We start from the raw sequence: 20,087 nt of genomic DNA, 5'->3' as shown, positions 1-20,087 counted from the left end.
ACAAATCGGATGAATCGTATATATGGGAGCTATAGCTATATCTGAACCGATCTTCACCAAATTTGGCATACTACCTTCTAGACTAAATTCGGTCGTATGTGCCAAATTCCATCCCATTTGGACAAATATTAGACGTTTGGTGCACAATAAATGGTAAATCGGACGAAGTTATGTATGGGAGCTATATCCAAATCTGAACCGATCTCGATAAAATTTAGCAAATGTATTTCTGAGCTGCATTTGATATATTTCCCCAAATATTGTTGTTACAGAGTGCATATTACGGCTGCGGAGGACAAAAATAACAAATCGGATGAACAATATATATGGGAGCTATAGCTATATCTGAACCGATTTCCATCAAATTTGGCATTTGCAAAATTCCATACTATTCGGGCTGATATTAAACGTTTGGTGCACAATAAAAGGCAAATCGGGCGAAGATATATATGGGAGCTAGATCTAAATTTTTACCGATTATCTCCAATTTCAATAGGGTTCGTCCTTGGGCCAAACAAATGTTGTTTGCAAAATTTCATCTCAATCAGATAAAAAATGCGACCTGCATTTTGTTCACAAGAATACATGGACAGACGGACAGACGGACGGACGGACGGACTGACATGCATAAATCAACTCATAAAGTGATTCTATGCAGATCATGAAAAGGACCTATGGGTCTATCTTGTTTCTTTTTGCCTGTTACCAACAAATGCACAAAGACATAACACCCTGACCACCTTGTGGTGTAGGGTATAAAAAATAAATACGTTTCACGAAGGGGAATATTAGATAATCAAATCATGTAATTTGGGTTAGTTTGTAGGTTAGTTTATTAACACCATTTGTATATGACTTCAAACATTCATTCTATAATGTACATATGTAGAGCTCAGAGATAACTGGGTGACTGGGTGTAGGACTAAAATTTTGTTTTTTCAAAATTATAACTGAAAGTTTTTGAAAGGTTCATTAAATTTTTAAATGCTGTACAAACATTTTTTTAGCGAATTTGTTCAATTGAAATTCAACAAGTAAAACAAGTTAAAAAGCAGTAAGATCGGCCGGGACGAACTTTGAGTACCCTCCACCATTTGAAACAAATTTGGAAATTTTCAAAAAATAAAATCCTTAAAAAATTCTGTTAAAATTTTAAAAATACCGAATATAGCCGTTATATTGGGGTCTAATCGACGTGGACCTACATAGGCATAATTTTTCATAAGCCATGACCATATTTAAATTCGAAACTTGAAGTAAGCGGTGGATAATGTATCTAAAATAATAAAAATATGGTATATAGGGAGGTACCGTTATATCGGAGCTGTGCGAAGACCTGGACCAGCATAGACAATTTTCTGTCACAGGCTGTAGCATCCACTATGAACTTTAAATACGACATCTCAAACAATTTCGGCGAAATTTAACATTATACCTGAAATCGTCAAAACGCCGAATATAGGGAGGTACTGATGTATGGGGCCCATGCGATGAGCTGGACCTGCATAGACAATTTACTGTCACTGACTGTAGTTCCCATTACGAACTCTAAATATGTAATTTGAAATAATTTTGATGAATAATGACGCTAAAATCATCAAAATACCGAATACTGGGAGGTACGTTATATGAAAACGTGGACCTGCACAAACAATTTTCAGTCATAGACTGTAGTATCCATTTCGAACTTCAAATACCAAATTTGAAACAATTCCGTTAAATAATGTCGCTAAAATCATCAAAATATCGAAAATCGGGCGGTACCGTTATATGGGGGCTGTACGAAGACTTGGACCGGCACAGACAATTTTCTGTCTTAGGCTGTAGTATTTATTACGAACCTCAAATACCAAATTTGAAACAATTCCGGTGAATAATGTCGTTAAAATCATCAAAATACCGAATATCGGGGATACCGTTATATCGGAACCAGCATAGACAATTTTCTGTCAGAGGCTGTAGCATCCATTACGAACTTCAAATACGACATCTCAAACAATTACGGCGAAATTTAACATTATACCTGAAATCGTCAAAATACCGAATATCGGGAGGTACCGTTATATGGGGGCTATATGAAAACGTGGACCTACTCGGCCCATTAATGAACTTAACCTGCCTACTGGAAAAATAAACATGTGTCCAAAATTCTAGCCTTCTATCTCAATTCGTTCGAAAGATAGCGTGATTACAACAGACAGACGGAAAGACAGACAGACGGACATCGCTAAATCGATTTAGAATTTTACGCTGATCAAGAATATATGTATTTTGTTGGTTCTGACATGGGTAGTATGAGTTACAAATGGAATGACAAAGTTAATATACCCTCCATAATTTGGTGGAGGGTATACAAACATTAAGTTCGGCCAGACCGAATTTTTAATAGCCTCCACCATTTGGTACAAAAAAAAATAAATTATAGAAAAGTATCTGAATTCAAACGTTTTACACTTTAAATTAAAAATACCAGTAAGGCCGTTTGGATAATACTCTTAAACTTAAAAAAAAAAAAAAAATTAAGTGGATGAGGCCGTTATATCCAACGGGAACCTCTATAGACAATTTTATACTTCAAGAATTGTTAGCTACCAAATCTTCTTAAATACCAAATTTGAAACAATTTCGAGGGTTAATGTGACTAGGATTATCAAAATAACGAATATCGTGAAACCTTAATGTTCAATATTCTGCCACCGGAGCTAGAACCCATTACGAACTACAAATGCCGATTTTTAGGCAAAACCATGGAAAAATGTAGCAAAAAATCATCAAAATACCAAATATCGGGAGTTACCGTTATGTGGCTATATAGAAACGTGGACCAAAATATTCAATGTTTTGCCGCCGTAGCTAGAAGCCATTATGACATACAAATACCAATTGTTAGACAAATCCGTGAAGAAAAGTGGCGAAAATCATACAAATACCGAATATCGGGAGGTACCGTTATATGGCGGCTCTACCAAGACGTTCGCCGATATATCTCATTTAAATACCATCCTAGATACAATATAAATTGTTCTGCAAAATTGAATTGAATTGATGCTCTATGTCAAATAATTCGGGCTGTATCGTGATTGCAACAGACAGACGGACGGCTAACATCAGCCCAAGCGAACTGAATTTCGGCAATTACGACTGGATTTATGCTAGAAACCAGTACTTCAAATTTGGTGTAAATCGGTTCAGATATAGCTATAGTTTCCATATATATGTTTTACCCTATTTGGGATTTAAAGTCCCCCACATGCGTAATATGCACTCCACAATAATAGTATTTGGTACTAGATAACTTATGGACATCGAAAATACCTCTGTCAAATTTTATCGAGATCGGTTCAGATTAGGATATATCTCACATTAATATATTTATCCGATATCAGGTTATTGGTGCACCAAATGACTAATATTAGCCCAAATGAATGAATGAATTTCGGCAATTACGACTGAATTCAGACTAGAAACCAGTACTTCAAATTTGGTGTAATTCGGTTCAGATATAGCTATAGTTTCCATATATATGTTTTATCTGATTTGGTGTTAACATGCGTAATATGCACTCCACAACAATATTTTTTAGAACGAGACATCAGATACAGCTCAGAAATTAGTGTTTGTCGAGATCGGATCAGATTTGCATATAGCTTCCATATATATATCTTTATCCGATTTCATGTTTTTTTTGTTCACCAAATGGCAAATATCAGCCCAAATCGACTGGATTTTGTCATTTCTGACGGAATTCAGTCTAAAAGCAAGCTCTTCAGATTTTGCTGAAAAGCGGATCAGATATAGCTATAACTCCCATATATGTATATGTTTTATCCGATTTGGTGTTTTAAGACCCTCGCATGCATAATATGCACTCCACAACAATGATATTTGATACCGGGCATCAGATACTCTGCCACATTTTATCGAGATCGGTTTAGATTTTTATATACCTTCGATATGCATCTTCATCCGATTTTACGGCTATTGCTCACCGTATATGTAATATCAGCACAAATTGAATAGATTTTTTCATATTTAACCGAATTTTACAATTTGGAAACTCAATTCAATAAATATTTTTTAATATAATCCGGATCGAAGTCACTATACAGCAATGATATTTGGTTCCTAGTTGGTATGATCTAATTCACTTAAATTCCCAATATAAACTTTTTTTGTTACGGAAGCTCTACTAAATACGCATAGTGGTGTAGGGTATCATGTAGTCGGCCCCGCCCGACTTTTGACCTTTCCTTACTGGTTTTGCCCGCTGTTGGTATTGAACTCGTAATCTCTTGGTTTGTAGTTACACACATTGTGTCACGGACTACATGAAGAACTTTTCGAATTTTATTATTAATATCTTCATCGAGTTTCGAGCTTATCGGGGTTTTTATACTCTGTGCCGCCGGAATAACCCATTATTTTCAACCTATTTAAAATTAAAAAAAAAGTTTTTTTTTTCGTAGCTGCCATCAACTATAGACCATTTCTCAAAAACCATATCTGTTTCCTCATTTGTCCACTAAGGCTATTTCTTGCAAAAAATTATCACACAATCGTCCACATAACCTATTGCCTTTTTATTTTACATTTGTTGGGTAGTTGTAAACAAATTTCCTTTTTATTTGAGTTCAAAGTAATTTGAAACCACAAGAAAAAAAAATTGACACACGTCTTCCATACGGTAGCCATTAGTTTTATGTTTCGTTTAGCAAAGGAACATTTTCTGTTTTTGTTTTCTGAACTTTAAAAAAGATAACAGAACACACACACATATACGTGTGTACCTTTGTGTACTTTTTTGAGACAAAACCAGGAATTCAAAAACAAAAAAAGGATAACTTGTCCACCCTTGACAAAATCATCAAATCATGTACAAAATGCCACAATCATCTAAATTAGGTAGGTGTATTGTGTGTGTGTGTGTTTGTGACAAAATCATTTATAAATAATAAAAAATGCTTATAAGACAATAACAAATATGCACAATTTGTCAAGGGATTAAAAAAAGGTAGGCAAATCTCGGAAATGTTTATCACATCTAAAAGGCCAACTGTTTGAATAATCTTCTATCGAGTTTGGAAAAAATCTTTGAACTTTAATGAGGTATATCCTTTTGTAGTCCTTTTTTCCAAGCAGCTTTCAAATGACTTACTTGAGATTTTTATTTGGATCCTTATTAACTGAAGTTAATTATTATGTTAATGTCCTTTTGGTAAAAAGTTTCCAAACAATTTTTAATTGATTTTTGGTCATTGTCTTTGACACTGTCACAAAATTGATTTCCTTAAAGTTGTTTGTTAATGGGGGTTGTTAAAAACACATGGGAAACAAGGATTCTGCGGGGGTGGTTCAATATATATTTGATACAAGAATTATGGGTAGCTTTTAAATGTTATAAATTAGTTTTTTTGGAATATTCTATAAAGTCGCTCGTTAGATCTTTATATGGTTTAAAAAATGTTGTTGATGCTTCACAGAATATAAGAGATAAATATTTGAACAGCAGTGAGAACTTTACAACAATTAAACCTTGCCTCTTAGGTACATTTATTATTATACCCTCAGCCATATGGCTACAGAGGATATATATCATTTGATACGGTCAAAACGTGCCTAGTCAAAATAATGGTTTTAGACTCTTGGTCTCTTTGGACCAAATCCGTTTCAGAACATTTGAAGTCGATCTAGCGATGTCCGTCCGTCCGTCTGTCTGTCTGGCTGGCTGGTGCGCACGATAACTCTCGAGGGGAGTATCCGATTTGATTCAAACTTGGTACATCGTAATATTTTTGTCAAACATACATCGAGTTCGGAGATGAGCAATATCGGCCCACTCCTTCTGGTACCTCCCACACAAAATGTCAAAATTTTCGAAGAAAATAATTTATTGCACAGAAAGAGAAAAGATAATCCGATTTTGCTCAAACTTTGCAAATCCTCATATTTTCATCAGTACTAGGTCATGTGCGAAAATGGAGAATATCGGTCCACTCCATCAGGGACTTCCCCCACAAAGGGTCAACATTTTGAATAATAAAAGCCCTTATAAAATTTGATCTAAGAGTCCGATAGTCTTCAAATTCCACACATCCCAATAATTTTATTAGTGCAAGGTCTGGTGCTAAAACGGAATGTATCGGTCCACTCCTTCTGGTACCTCCCCCACAAAAGGTCGAAATTTTCAAAAATATATTTTTTGCACAAAAAGAGAAACGATAATCCGATTTTGCTCAAACTCATATTTTCATCAGTGCTAGGTCATGTCCGAAAATGGACAATATCGGTCCACTCCATCAAGTACCTCCCCCACAAAGGGTCAAAATTTTGAATAATTAATAACTCTTATAAAATGTGATGTAAGAGTCCGATTGTCTTCAAATTTCACATATCCCAATATTTTTATTAGCACAAGGTCTGGTATTAAGAGGCAATACATCGGTCCACTTCTTTTGGTACCTCCCCCACAAAAGGTTAAAATTTTCAAAAAAAAAAAAAAAATAATAATAAAATAAATATATATTTTTTGCACAGAAAGGGAAACAATTAGCCGATTTTGCTCTAACTTAGCAAATCGTAATATTTGTGTCAGTGCTAGGTCGGGCGCGATAATGGTCCACTCCATCAAGTACCTCCCCCACAATAGGTCAACATTTTGAATAATTATAACTCTTAAATAATGTGATGTAAGGATCCGAACGTCTTCAAATTTCACACATTTCAATATTTTTATAAACCCAAGATGGGATGAATCGGTCCACTCCTTCTGGTACCTCCCCCACAAAGTGTCGAAATTTTGAATACCCAAGAAGCTCATAAAACCCCAAATTAACATCCGATTCCATTTAGACTTGGCACATCTCAATATTTCTATTAAAAGAATAGGGTAAGTGTACCAGTAGTCGGCACTTTTAGGATTTTCGCGTTTTTAATAGCTCGCCATTCTGAGTGGAACTTTTCAATTATTACAAAGTTAATTTATTCAGATTCGAAATTTTGTATAGTTTTTGCAATAATAAATAAAGTTTTAATAACTTTTTATTAAATTTCTAAAATTTGAAGTTTTATTAAAACAATGCTTTTTTGCCAGTAGTCGGCACCACTTGCCAATTGTCGGTATGGCATTTTCCAACAGTCGGCATACCAATTTTTTTGTAAGAATAATTAATAATAATAATAAATTGATTCATTAAAATATAATATTTTTGTTTAGTTAAACTGATTCGACGTCTTTATTGTACTTTTCTTAAGAATATGAATTGTTGAGGACCTTCACAGACAAAATTTTAATTTTTGTTAGAATAATTTATATTTTCTATCTCTCAAAGATAGCTGACAATATATTTGAAGCAAACAAAATACATTTAGTTATAATAGTTTCATTAATTTGGGCTTAAAAATAAAAAGTGCCGACTACTGGGACATGCCGAACTTAGGCACACTTACCCTATCTGTTATAAACCATTGAACCATTTCTTCTCCCCCATACATAGGGTTGACGATTTTGAAAAAGAAAACACTCAAATAAAACGAAATAAATATCCAACTCTCTTCAAATTTCACACACACAAGATCTGTTGTGAAGTTGATATATATCTGCCAACCCCTTCTGGGGTCACAATTTTCAATAATTATATCTGTTATAGTTTTCGAAACAATTTAGCAATACTTTACTACTTGCTATTCTCAAATATTTCTCTCAATAAGAAGCCTGATATGAATATGGAATTTATCGGTATTTATGATTCCGCATAAAATTGGACATAAATATCCTTTCTTGTAATTTTGCCCAATATTTCGCTTAATATTTTTTATTTGTATCAGATGAAGTATAGAAGTGGAATATTTCGGTAGACTCTATCCTGTAAATCACGCACATTTAACACTTTCTAAAAATTATTACATCTTCTATATCTATAAAAGAGGAAAATGTTTGTATGTTTGTTTGTTTGTTTGTAATTTATGGACTCGAAAACCGCTGAATAGATTTTCCTGAAAATTTCCATATATACTGCAACATCTCCTGAAAGTAACATAGGCTATATACATTTTTGAATTTCCACTTGGAACTGGAGATATAGCATCAGAATCGGAGCTACCTCCCAAAAATTTACATTTTATATGCACATATTGATAGGTTAAAGATACAGTCTCCAAATTTGGAATACGTAACGGAATTAAGAACAACAAGTAAAAAAGCTGTAAGTTCGGCCGGGCCGAACTTTTAATACCCTCCACCATTTGGTACAAATTTGGTAATTTCCAAAAAAAAACCGTTAAAAATTCTGTTAAAATCTTAAAAATACCGAATGCTTATACGACGACGTGGGCCTGCATAGGCAACTTTTGTCATAAATTATTACAATATTTAAATGCGAAACTTGAAGAAAAATCTATTTATAATGTAGCTAAAATCGTCAAAATACCGAATATGGGGGGTACCGTTATATGGGGGCTATACGAAGACGTGGACCTGCACAGACAATTTTCTGGCATGGGCTGAAGTATCCATTACGAACTTCACATACGAAATTTGAAACAATCCCTGTAAATAATGTCGCTAAAATCATTAAAATACCGAATATCGGGGGGTACCGTTATATGGGGGCTATATGAAGACGTGGACCTACATGGCTCATTCTTTGACTTTGGATGAAGTATCCATTACGAACTTCAAATACCAAATTTGAAACGATTCCGGTAAACAATGTCGCTAAAATCATCAAAAAAACCGAATATCGGGGGTACCGTTATATGGGGGCTACAGGAAGACGTGGACCTGCACAGATAATTTTCTGTCTTAGACTGTAGCATCCATTACAAACTTCAAATGCCAAATTTGAAATAATTCCGGTGAATAATGTCGCTAAAATCATCAAAATACCGAATATCGGGAGGTACCGTTATATGGGGGCTATATGATAACTTGGACCTACATGGCCCATTTACGAACTTAACCTGCCTACTGGGAAAAAATACATGTGTGCAAAATTTTAGCCTTCTATCTCAATTTGTTCGAAAGATAGCGTGATTACAACAGACAGACAGACAGACAGACAGACAGACAGACACACAGACAGACAGACGGACATGGCGAAATCGTCTTAGAATTTTACGCTGATCAAGAATATATATATTTTGTTGGGTCTGACATGAATATTTCGAGGAGTTACAAACGGAATGACAAAATTAATATACCCTCCATAGTATGGTGGAGGGTATAAAAATAAGTTTGCAAAATTATATTGTAATCGGTTCAGATTTGGATATAGCTCCCATATATATTTTCGACCGATTTCGTTCATTTGATGCCTCAAACACAATATGAATGTTCGATTCCAATGAAATTTGGAATGTGTGACGGAATTTAATCCGAAAATAAATTTGTTAAATTATATTGAAATCGGTTCAGATTTGGATATAGCTCCCATACATATTTTCGGCCGATTTAAAGCATTTGATGCACCAAACACGCTATGTATCCCCAATTTCAATGAAATTTGAAACGTGTGATAATTTTTATCTAAAAAATTGATTTCCCAAATTATATTAACATCGGTTCAGATTTGGATATAGCTCCCATATACATTTTCGGCCGATTTCATGTATTTGGTGGACCAAACACGATATGTATTTCCAATTGTAATGAAATTTAAAATAAGTAACGGAATTGGGAGCCAAAATGAATTTGTTAAATTAAATTGAAATCGGTTCAGATTTGGATATAGCTCCCATATATATTTTCGACCGATTTCATGTATTTGATGCACCAAACACGCTATGTATCTCTAATTTCAATGAAATTTGGAATGTGTAGCGGAAATTAAAACAAATATACATTTGTCAAATTATATTAAAATCGGTTCAGATTTGGATATAGCTCTCATATATATTTTCGACCGATTTCATATATTTTATGCACCATACACGATATGTATGATCGATTCCAAAGAAATTTGGAATATGTAACGGGATTTCGATTAGAAAATAAATTAGTCAAATTATATTAAAATCGGTTCAGATTTGGATAAAGCTCCCATATATATTTTCCGCCGATTTCACATATTTGATGCACAAAACACGATACGTATTTCCAATTCCAATGAAATTCGGCATGAGTGGCTAAATTTGGTACAAAAATAAATTTGACAAATGATATTCAAATACGCTCAGATCTGATTATAGCTCCCATATATATACTCAGCCGATTTCACATATTTGATGCACCCAAAGCGAGAGAGACAAAATCTGGCACCAGAAAAAATTGCCAAATTATATTGAAATCAGTTGAGGTTTGGGTATAGCTAACATATATATTTCGGACGATTTCATACATGTTATGCACCAAACATGATATATATGACCGATACCAATGAAATTCAGAATGTGTGGCGGAATTTGGTTACAATAATAAATGTGACAAATTAATTGGAAATTAGTTAAGATTTGGATATAGCTCCCATATATATATTCTCGGCCGATTTCACATATTTGACGCATCAATTTTAATGAAATATGAAAGGTGTGGCGGAATTTGGTGTAAAAGTATTTTTTCTTTAATTATATTTAAATCGGATCAGATTGGGATATGATTTTAATAAGAACCATTGACCCACAACGCATTAGGCTAAGACTAAAAAACAACACAACAATTAATTTGAAATACGCTTGGTATTTGCTATGAAATAAATAAATCCGAAGGACAAACCCTTCGTGTATGCATGTCATGTTACTGCTTTTCTAATGGTTTTGGTTATTTACGCATTAAAGAAGTGCAATAATTTTTTTTAATTTGTAAATTTGTTTTTTTTTTTTTAACTAACATATATTCGTAAATAAAATTTTGAATGCATATAAAATCAAAAGGGGTAGCGAAGCGCACCGGGTTCGGCTAGTCTCATATAAAGTGAAGGAGTGAGTCAATATGGATTATATCAGGAACGTCGGAATATTTATATCATATTTTTGGGTTCGATACGAAATGGACAATATTGGCCCATTCCTTCGGAACCTGCTCCATAGAGGGTAAATGGTTTGAATAATTGAAACACTAGTCAAATTATATTTAAAAAATGGAACACAGGCTGAGGGTATATATCTGTCGGCAATACCGACTGATACTTTTTAACTTGTTTTTTTTTACTTGATATTTTTTATTTATTTATTTATTAAGTCACTGCAATTCTTTGAAAATTATGTGAATTATTTCCACTAATTTCATATTTAATTAATTGCTACAACACACACTCACACAATTTTCAAAAATTCACTACACACACACAAACACCTCGTTCTCTTGAAGCAAATAAATTTTAACACAAAATTCGTGTCTACAATACACCAGAGATTCGTTGACATTGTTGACACCTGACATGACTTTCTAAGTAAATGGTGCAGAGCATGCAAAGCCGGCCAACCACGGAACATAGTCGTTTCATGTACCTCCCACCCGCTTTCATTCTTTGCAGACAAAATAGAAAAAGCAGAAACAACAACAGCAAAAATATTCAAACATTTTAATATGCATATTTGCATAGAGGCCAATTACGCATACAGTCATAGAGACAGAGAGACAACCAACACATACACATTTAGGTAACATTGTTTGTAACAGACATATTACATTGAGTGGGAAAGGAACTCGTTTTGGCACAGTACCTTCAAGAGGCTTCTTGAAGTTATTTTCGGTAGAGAGTGCCACTGAAAGCTTTTCTATGTAGGAAATATAGAAGAGATCCAAAGGTGGTCTTTTATGCCGAGAAAAGGTCTTCTTCTATGAAGAGAAGACCTCTATGTAAAGAAGACTGCTAGGAGCTTTTCTTTGTAGAGAAACCCTCAAGAAGATGTTTTATGTATAGAAGACCTCTAGGAGTTTTTTTTTCGTATATAAGACATCTAGGAGGTCGTCTATGTAGACAAGACATCTTCCTCGAAGGGAAGACCTCAAGGAGGTTTTCTTTGTAAAAAAATGTCTAGGAGATCTAGGAGATGTAGAGAAGGCCTCTAAGAGCTTCTTTTTGTATATAAGACCTCTATTAGGATCTCTTTTTATAGCAGACCTCTAGGACTTTTTCGTATATAAGACCTTTAGGAGGTCGTATATATAGAGAAGACCTCAAGGAGGTCTTCTTCATAAGGAATACCTCAAAATGTTTCCTTCGTAGGAGGAAGGAAGTCTTCTTCGTAGAGAAGGCCTAAGGAGGTATTCTTCTTATAGAAGACATCTAGGAGGCCTATTTCGTATAGAAGACATTTAGAAGTTCTTCTTTGTAAAGAAGATATCTACGTAATCTTCTATATAGACAAGACCTCTATAGAAAACCTCTAGGAGATCTTTTCAGAATTGAAGATCTCTCGGAGGTCTTCTCAGTCTAGAGGACCTCGGAGGAAGTCTTCTCAGTCTAGAAGACCTCGGAGCAGGTCTTCCAGTCTAGAAGACCTCGGAAAAGGTCTTTTCAGTTTAGAAGACCTCGGAGGAATTTTCTCAGTCTAGAAAACCACGGAGGAGGTCTTCTCTGTCTAGGAGATTTCGGAGGAGGTCATCTCAGTCCAGGAGACCTCGGAGGAGGCTTTTCAGTCTAGAATTCCTCGTTGGAGGTCTTCTATGCCTAGGAGACCTCGGAGGAGGTATTTTTAGTCTGGAAGACCTCTGTAGTGGTCTTTTCATCTAGAAGACCTCGGAGGAGATCTTCTTAGCCCAGAAGTCTTCTCTCCAAAAAGGTTCTCCTCGAGGTCTTCTCTCCGAAAAGGTTCCCCTCGAGGTCTTATCCGCGAAAAAGGCCTCCTCGAGGCATTCACTTTGAAGAAGACCTCCTCGAGCTCTTTCCTGCAAAGAGGATCTCCTCGGTATCTTCTCTGCGATGGAGACCTCCTCGATGTCTTCTCATATACCTCCAAGACCTTCTAAAGGTCTTCTATTCAATGACCTCCTCGAGCCCTTCACTCTGAAGAAGATCTCCTTGAGCTCTCCCCTGTGAAGAAGATCTCCTCGGTGTCTTCTCTGCGATTAAGACCTCCTCGATGTCTTCTTTTATAGCTCATAGAGGTCATCTATTCAATGGAGACCTTCTAAAGGTAATCTATTCAATGAAGACCTCATAAAGGTCTTCTTTTCGATAAAGACCTCCTAAAGGAGGTCCTCCTAGAAAGTCTGGGTCTTCAATGAAGACCTCCTAGACGTTCTGTGGAAAGTCCTCTATGTAAAGAATATCATTTAGAGGTATTCTATGTTTAAAAGAGCTTTGTGAGATCTGACTGTCATCCATGCAGAGAGACCCCAATTTTCGGTGCAGTTCGCTAATGTATTAAATATCTGTGAAAGATCTTATCTGGTGGCCTTCTCCGAAGAAGTTCTTGTGTAAAAAACCCACTGTTCTGTCTCCTCCGTACCCTCATTTGTGTTTGTGTGTGTGCGTTTGCAATAAATTATATGTTGTGGGAATATTTTGTACAACAAAAGAAGAACAAGCTGTCCCACAAGGTGATGAATATTTCCACTTAATCGCGAAAACTTAACCCCACACACGCACACTTGCATTTACACACACACACCCACACATTTACACTTGACAGCAACAGTGTAGGAGTGTCACTTTGAATAGTAAAAGCTTAACGGCAATTTAAATGTCTCCTCGACAGCAAAAAAAAAACTAGATTAGATATTTCCCATTGGTGGCGAAACGAGAACAACAAAAAATGGCACACACACACACATTGCCAAAAAAATCAATTAAGCAACATTTGCTGGCCTATTTCGCCGGCACACGCACTATCCTCCGTTTATATACACGACTGTCTGAACAGAACATGTCATTTTTATTGCCAAACTTAATTACAAAATAAATTTAAATTTACACCTTTAACGACAGGGCCAAGATTAAAGCAACAGCAACAACAACACACTGTTCCTCTGATAGCTTGGAGATATCCCAGCCTTCGTTTATCCTGCCAAATGTTAACTGTTCGAAATTAATTTCAATTAACCGAAACGAAGACATACTTTCGCCACAAAGTTTTGGTCATTTTAATGACTGGTTTATTTCCACAGAATGAGGCAGAGACAGAAATCAAATAAATTTTGGCAAACTAATAAAAAGTTCATTTGTCTTCAGAGAAAAGCGGACGTAAATAATGTCGGCGGATGGTTACAATACAAATGTCAAAGTGTTTGCGTAGACAATCTGAGTTGGTCTTTGAAAGGATTTCAATGAACACAAATATTGGTAATTTATCGGTACAGCTTTTAATTTCTTTGTCAGAGGTTAGGGTTTGCTGGGTGTACCACGTGACCACCAAGGTAGGTACATATTACTATGAGTACATTTAGACTCAAGTTTAAAAGTTTCAAGTTTCAAGATAAAAAAACTGCAACAAAGTCAAGAGCCATAATTTTTAGATTTTCTTTTTAACTTTTATTAAATGAATGCAAAAAATGTCGGAAATAGTATAAAATTTTGGAATAAGTTTAGATTTGTTCGAATTGGTCACCTTTGGCATGAATTGTGGTCTTCAAACGGCCAATGAAACCGTCACACGCTGCCCGATTGTTGCTCTGCGGTATTTTGGTCTATTCCCGGCGAAACGCTAGCTTGAGGTGATCGACACTTTTTTATTTTTTAGTGCCAACCTTGCTTTCCAAAATACTCCAGACACAATAGTCCAACGGATGGGTATCCGGAGATTTTGGTGGCCATTGTGCGCTGGAAATGAAGCGAGGAATCTCATGTAATTATTCTTGGGTTGCGCGTGCTGAGTGCGATGGTTCTGAGTCCTATTGGAATGTCAAGGTCTGCGGCCAAAATGTTTGCTTCTATACACCCTCCATTTTCGCGATTATATTCGGCATTTATTCTGATGTCACGGTGAATTAATACAAGCGGAGAGCGACCATCGGCTGTTATGGCGGCCCACACCATCACCATGGCCGGCGCTTGAGTTCTGGTGGCCGACCGAAGGTAAACATTTTTAGCTGACCTCTTTGACATGTAAACACGATCATTTTGTTTGTTTACAAACTGCCGGACAACGAATGTTTTCTCAGTTCACCACTTTCGGCCAAGCGAAGCAATTCTATAGCTCTTTCAGTCTATTTTCTTTTTGTTGCGGGGTAAGTTCTAATTCTTTTTGGAATTTCAATGGCTTTACCCCGAGCTCATTTTTCAATATTTGCCGAATGGAATATTGCGATATGATCAGCTCACGAGACATTTTTCGGCCACTGCGACTCGGGTCGATTACTGCGATCAAGTCGCTTCTTTACTTTTCGAAACTTTTCTGATGATGTTTTTGTTTTCTTCCACTTCCTTGACGTCGGGCTACGCTACCAGTATCACGGTATCATTTAAATGCTGGAGTGCTCTAACGATAGCCACTTGTGGTTTTCCAGCCAAAAATAAAGAAATCACACTATCACGCTTGAATACCATCACGAATAACTTTTCTTCTGAAAAATTCTCATAAAAATGCTTGTGTACGCTTGAAAACAATATAATCAGCTGTCACTGGAATAATTTTAACAGCTGTCGGATGAGTGGCTTAGAAATGACGGGTGAATTGCGCACCAAATGGCGAATATCTGTCTAAATGACTTGAATTTTGGTATATCAGACCGAATTGAGCCTAGAAGCAAGTACATCAAATTTGGAGAAAATCGGTTCAGATACAGCTATAGCTCCCATATATATTTCGTCCGATTTGGTGTTTAAGTCCCTCACATTCGTAATATGCTTTCAACAACAACGATATTTAGTGCCAGATATCTTGTAGAGCTTGGAAATACCTTTGCCAAATTTTATCGAGATTGGCTAAGTTCTGGATATAGCTCTCATACATATCCATAATTTCCGATTTCGGGAAATTCGTTTGGCGGAACTCCGCTGAGATATATATATATATATATATTTTTTTTTTAATATAATCCTTCTCGAAGTAATATCATGCACTCTATAGCAATGTTATTTGGTATAAAAGATAAAAATGTCTCCATCAAATTAACTAAAAATCGGTGCAGAATTGGATGTGATTCTCATATATTAGTTCCCTCTGAAACCAATTTATAACTGCTCTAAAGCCAAATGGTGATAGGTGGTATGATTTTCTTCAAATAAAATCTTTTGTTACGGGAGCTCTACTAAATATGCAAAGTCCTGTAGGGTATCATATAGTCGGCTCCGCCCAACTTTTTACGTTTCCTTACTGGTTGGAATTAAAACAATTATTCCATTTATCACTTTATTCTTAAAAAAAAAACTTGAAAACAGCCATTCCCATCTCCTTCCACACAAGTGTTGAAAATTCACCTCCAATTAAATTGTCAACCGAATTACAATGGGCGTTATGTGGCATTACAAAAAGAAATGCCCAAATATCCACCAAGATACAATTTGTATCCTCCTTTAGCCAGCAGTAGCACCTCCCCTCTCCACCAACACCACATTCGTTCATTCATTTGCAACTTAATTATTAATGTGTTTTCTCTCTTCGGTTTTCCTGCCAAAAGCTTGTGTAAAATGTAAAATTCATTAATACCTCAACGGTGAGCCATCGCCATCATCACCGTCGCCACTACTACCTGGACCCAGTTCTCTTTCCGACTCTCTTCTGTTCACTGATACAAAATTGATTTTTTTTTTAATATTTCATTTACTTTTACCAATTGGGATAAAAATTACACATAAAAATCCACAGCACAGAAATTTAATGGGCATAATGGATGAATGGCTGGTGGAAGCGAATTTTATTGGTAAGAGGAGGGAAAACATTATAGAGGCCATTGCTTGCCAGCCACCAACCAGATAAATTATCGGCCAATTGTTGCATCGTAGATATGACAATGAAATACGGAAGCAGCGACTTGCACACAGCTACACACTCGAACACACCAATGTCTACACATACATAAATACATACACAGAGATGGGAAAACATGCCATAACTGTAAAGTTAATGTAATTACAACCACTAATTATCAGTCAAAGTTCATTTAAGTGATACATTAAGGTTAAACAGTCTAGGGAAGGGGAGAAATAGAGAGAGAGAGAGAGAGAGAGAGAGAGAGAATTTTAAAATGCTCGAGACAAATAAGTTGTTAATTTGTTATGCAGTTCATTATGTTCCAATGGTATGTAAATTGATAAGTAGTGGATACATATATGTTTGAAGATCGCCTATTTTACCGTTTTGCATGCGATTGTTGAAGGATGTGGACGAAATTGCAAGTTTCTGGCTTAAGAGTAGGGGGTTTTCAAATCTAATCAATCTGTCCCAATCAATCTTCCTGATTTACAAAGTGCAGCAGACAGTAAGCCTTTTAAAATATATTATAAAAAATATACAAGTAAAAAAGCTGTAAGTTCGGCCGGGCCGATCATTGTATACCCTCCATAGTTCATACAAATTTGGCAATTTTCAAAACAATAAAATCCGTTAAAAGTTCTGATAAAATCCTAAATAATGTCGCTAAAATCATCAAAATTCCGAATATCGGGGGCTACCGTTATATGGGGCTATACGAAGACGTGGACCTGCACAGACAATTTTCTGTTACAGGCTGTAGAATACATTGCGAACTTCAAATACCAAATTTGAAACAATTCCGGTAAATAATGTCGCTAAAATCATCAAAATACCGATATCGGGAGGTACGTTCTTATGTGGGCTATACGAAGACTTGGACTTACATGGCTCATTTTCTGTCTTAGGCTATAGTATCCATTACGAACTTCAAATACCAAATTTGAAACAATTCCGGTAAATAATGTCGCTAAAATCATCAAAATACCGAATATCAGGGGGTACCGTTATATGGGGGCTATACGAAGACGTGGACCTACATGACCCATTTTCAATACCAAAAGTCCTGCAGACAAAATACACATTTGAGTAAATATTTATCAACCTACTTCATTTCGTTCGGAAGCTAGAGTGATTTCCAGACGTGGACCTACATGACCCATTTTCAATACCAAAAGTCCTCCAGACAAATTACACATTTGAGTAAATTTTTATCAACCTACTTCATTTCGTTCGGAAGCTAGAGTGATTTCCACAGACGGACAGACGTATCGGTAAATCGACATAGATTTTTATGCTGATCAAGAATATTTACACTTTGTGGAGTCTAAAATGTATATTTCGAGATGTTACAAATGGAATGACAAACTTAATATACTCTCCATACTATGGTGGGGGGTATAAAAATGCATGATTATATTCCAGGAAACCCATGGCAAATAATCATTTAGGCCAGAAAATCGTAAAAATATTCCAAAAATTTGGACAAGTACCTTAGGACTACGAAAAAAAATTGTTCATTAATTATATGATTTTTTTTTATGCCTCTTCACTGTCAGAATTTTTATTTTATAGAACTTCCTTAGATATTGACGTATAACTGGCAACAAGTTAACATTTATTTCCAACCAAATATTTAGTCATTTTCTCTCCTTTTTATCTCCTATTATGGAAGAATATAGTAATCTAAAACAGAAAACAAAAAAAAAATCAATTTGCTGTAGCCAGGACAAGTATGAAGATCGACAATATCTCAATTTGTATTGCTAAAATACTGGTAACTTGTAATAAATTTTTCCTACTTCCTTCGAAGTTAAACTCTCTTACTGCTTATGCCATGACTATAGAATACATAAAAGGCTATTTTGACTGGCTGGAGTCATCGTCTGGCTTCTTCGGAAAAGAACAAAGGAGCGTAGGGCCAAATTGAACTTAGTCAACCTACAACTCCTTTGTTCTTCTACGAAGAAACCAGCCGATGACTTAAGTCAGTCAAACAAGAGTTTTAATGTATTCTAACCTTAATGTTTAATAAATCAATTATTGGAATAAAACACAAGAGAATTAATATACACGGTATATCACCAACGTAGGCATAAATGTCTTCGGAACAATTTTAGGGAGAATGGGGTTGGCCCAACCATCAAAAAATGGATTTTCAACAAAAATTCCATAAAACTATCTAGAAATTTACCATTTCCTTTCATCCTGGCTACTTCGGTGCTGTATATGTAAATAACCTATTGAAAATATGGTACACACATGGTACAATGAAGAGAAGATAGGTCAACTTTGAAAAAATTGCAAGTATAGAGGTCTACCTGTTTGGCTTGTAATGTCCGAATTAGTATCAAAACAATAAAAAAGCAAACAACTTGTTGCAATGATTTTGAATAAATAATTTAAAACCGCGAAAACTGAATGAAAAGTCAAAATTTCTTTTCAAAATCATGTTCTATATATCTCTTATGGTTTATTTCGCGACAAAAGCTGTAGATTTTGTCGATGCATACGTCGCAATAAGCATTTTGAAAACACCCGAATTTGAATATTTTCTGAACCATTTTTTTATATTGAAAAGAATACACACACATAAACAAATGAAGTTGGCATATTAAGCCAGAAAAATAAAAAAAATTAAATCATATGGTAGTTCTGCCCTACCTTGAATTCATTGTACCATCGGTACACATTTTTTATCAAATAATTATACCTTTTTCACAATTCCTTTTTTAGAAATATTTCAATTTTTTTGTAATTTTCCTTTAGTTTTGCAAGTGAAATTTTTGATACCTACTTTTTCTTCCTCGGAATTATTTTCAAATATCAATTTTTGTATATGAAAGCAAAATTGGATTAAGCATTCTCAAAAATTTTGAGCGTTCATACTAAACTTATTCGATATGTACTAAAAGTTATTAAATAAGTGTGATTTTGAAATTTGGTACAATTTTTAAAATTTGAAATGCGACATATTTGTTATAAAAACAATTCAGTTGTGGATTAAATTAGACGGATTAAATTAAACAGATAATTTTTTTTCGGGCACAATTGCCTTAAAAATGTAATAATTTTTGTCCCTCGAGAAAACCCATATTCCCACTTTTTTTGTCCTTACTTTTATTCTCTTTATAAGGTATCCTATAAAACAAACAGATATAACAAAAACAATGATTTATTATTGTTGTTAAAACAGGAAATAACTTCAACAACATTATGCAATTGGGCGTATAATTAATTTAAATCAAAAAACTAACAGTGACGTATGAGTAATCAACTCACACACAGACGCATAC

General features: G+C 35.2%; 1 protein-coding gene across 4 annotated transcripts in view; it reads left to right on the top strand.

Moving 5' to 3' along the window:
* Positions 1-20,087, top strand: part of LOC101891749 (uncharacterized) — a 50,131-nt gene that overhangs the window by 20,437 nt on the left and 9,607 nt on the right. The window lies entirely within an intron of this gene.

This window comes from Musca domestica, unplaced genomic scaffold, assembly GCF_030504385.1.
Source record: "Musca domestica strain aabys unplaced genomic scaffold, Musca_domestica.polishedcontigs.V.1.1 16, whole genome shotgun sequence".
Classification (NCBI taxonomy): domain Eukaryota; kingdom Metazoa; phylum Arthropoda; class Insecta; order Diptera; family Muscidae; genus Musca; species Musca domestica.
The sequence above is the reverse complement of the archived record's forward strand: the minus strand, read 5'-3'. Positions and strand labels throughout refer to the sequence as shown.